General features: G+C 32.4%; 1 non-coding gene across 1 annotated transcript; it reads right to left on the reverse strand.

Annotated features, from left to right (window-relative positions):
• Positions 1 to 1,835: 1,835 nt before the first annotated feature.
• TRNAG-CCC (transfer RNA glycine (anticodon CCC)) lies at positions 1,836 to 1,906 on the reverse strand. Its single transcript has one exon. It is a non-coding gene; the product is annotated as a tRNA-Gly (tRNA).
• Positions 1,907 to 3,040: the final 1,134 nt, after the last annotated feature.

Raw genomic sequence — 3,040 nt, forward strand, 5'->3', positions numbered from 1 at the left:
CCGAGGAGATATATACGATAAAAGAAGAAGAAGAAGCCATTTCTCATATCCTTTTGTACTTGCTCCAATTAATAACATTAAAATAACCCTGCCGGTAAAAGTGCCTTGTCTTTGATTGCGAGAAATATGAATGCGAAAGAGGTCAGTATTGGTATCGCGTGTTTAAATATACACTACCGAAAATAAAAATGTTTTGTGGTTTTTATCTTGCTAGTGCTACACCTTTCAATTTACTAGTATGTAGTTTTTTTTCTGCGTTCATTTATTTACCTACTTGCTTAATCATCTGTGTTCGTTTATGATTTTATATATATACATATATATACATATATATATATATATATATATATATATATATATATATATGTATATATATAATTATATGTATATATAAATATATATATACGTGTATATATATATATATATATATATGTGTGTGTGTGTGTGTGTGTGCGCGTGTGTGTGTTTATGTATATATATGTATATATAATTATATATATAGGTGTACATATATACAGATATATGCATATATACACACACATATATATATATATATATATATATATATATATATATATATATATATATATATATATATATATACACATACACACACGTGTGTGTGTGTTTGTATGTGAACCCCTGAATTGTCATTTAGAAAACCTATTCCCTTCTAAGCCAAACCCTTGAAGTTTAATTTCGTCAGTCTTCGTTCGCTACCCCCCCCCCCCCACACACACACACACACACGCACACACACACACCTCACAGGGTCCAAAAGCTACTGTGGAAATCGGCGATCCGTATAATCGTAATCCGGGAGCGATTTGCACGAATTCCTTCTATATGATTCTCTTGAATACGGTATGAATTAATAGGATTTAATTCCTGCGTGCACCTGTAGAGGCGCTCGTGTATGAACTGGAGATTAACTATTTTTAGTTAGATATTTTTATCATGAATATTTTTATCCTTAATGAACGCCTGAATACCATGAAAAGTATAATGCAAGTGTCGTTTTTTATTTGGAGGGGGGGGATTTGTTTCTTACTAGTGTACGCAACCCGTCAAAAAGGACTGTTAAATACTTATATATGTACACATGCACATATACAGATTCAACAATTCCCGCCCCCTCCCCATTTCTTAACTACAAGCAATCTCATCGGGGTATGACTATTTTCTCTCCCACCACCTTATCCGAGGGAGGTAACCAGAAAGATATATATATATATATATATATATATATATATATATATATATATATATATATATATATATATATATATATATATATATATATATATACCAGACACTTGCTCGTTATTATGTAGTGCAGATGGTTCCATTTTTATGTAAATAAGTTTATTATAAATATTGTTATCTTTACATTTATTAATATTATTTTCACAACTAAACTTAACCTTTTATTATTATTATTATTATTATTATTATTATTATTATTATTATTATTATTATCCAAGCTACAGTCCTAGTTGGAAAAGCAAGATGATATAAGCCCAGGGGCTCCAATAGGGAAAAATAGCCCAGTGAGGAAAGGAAATAAGGAAATAAATTAATGATGAGAACAAATTAACAATAAATCATTATAAAAAAAGTAACAACGTCAAAACGGATATGTCATATATGAACTATTAAAAACGTCAAAAATAAATATATCATATATAAACTATAAAAAGACTCATGTCAGCCTGGTCAACATAAAAACATTTGCTCCAACTTTGAACTTTTGAAGTTCTACTGATTCAAATACCCGATTAGGAAGATCATTCCACAATTTGGTAACAGCTGGAATAAAACTTCTAAACTGAGTGTGCGCCGCCCGGGAATCGAACCCGGGTCATAAGAATGGGAATCTTACATGATACCACTACACCAGCGGCGCTTAGATATTTATGTTTGTACTACATTAGATCCTTCTCTCTGGTTACGGTTTTTTTCTCTTTGCCTATAGATACGTCGAATAGTCTGGCCTATTCTTTACAGATCCTTCTCTGTCCTCCTTCACCTGACAACATTGAGATTACTAAACAGTTCTTCTTCGCTCAAGGGGTACTGCACTCTATTTGTTCAGTGGCTTCTTTCCTCTTGCGGGGGGGGGGGGGATGGGTCTCTTTGGCTATGGTGAGCAGCTTTTCTAGGAGAAGGACACTCCAAAATCAAACAGTTGTTCTCTAGTCTTGGGTAGTGCCATAGTCTCTGTACCATGGTCTGCCACTCTCTTGGGTTAGAGTTCTCTTGCTTGAGGGTACACTCAGGCACTCTGATTTCTCTTCCTCTTATTTTATTAAAGTATTTATAGTTTATATAGGAAATATTTATTTTAATGGTATTACACTTCTTAAAAGAGTTTATTTTCCATTGTTTTCTTTCCTCACTGGGTTATTTTCCCTGTTGAGGCCCCTGGGCTTATAGCATTCTGCTTTTCCAACTAGGGTTGTAGCCAAGCAAGTAGGCCTAATAATAATGATAATAATACAATGAGGAAAGTGGCCACTGAACGATTACACTCAGAAGTAATTCCATCTTCCTAGCTTCATTCATACAGTTTCCATTGGCTTAGAAGTAACTTTCTATTTAATCAAAATGTAACATTACTGCACTTCAAAATTCGCAACTTACAAAGAGATATATTATGAAGAGCTTGATTTTTGCAAATAACCAGGAAACCTTTGTGGATTTAATAAACATCATAAAAACACATCTTCAGACGAGACTATTGCCTTTGTACTCTTAGTTTCTTTATCTGTTTCCCTCTGTTTATTCTCTTTCGTAATTCCGTTTTGCCTTTCATCCTTTGCATGTCAGTATTTGCCAACTCCAGTCTGTTCTCAGAAGAGAGACGGAAAAGACAAATATTGGAATTCAGTATATTGTATTTTATTCATTTTTTTTAAATGTAAACTCGGATATCCTATTTTTTTCACAATTTCAACTTAGATGTCATTAAATTATAATATCCATTATTATTTAAATTTTCTTTTTTTCATTACATGATATTCTAATAATAACAGCTGCT

This window comes from Palaemon carinicauda, chromosome 12 (assembly GCF_036898095.1).
Source record: "Palaemon carinicauda isolate YSFRI2023 chromosome 12, ASM3689809v2, whole genome shotgun sequence".
Taxonomy (NCBI): Eukaryota; Metazoa; Arthropoda; class Malacostraca; order Decapoda; family Palaemonidae; genus Palaemon; species Palaemon carinicauda.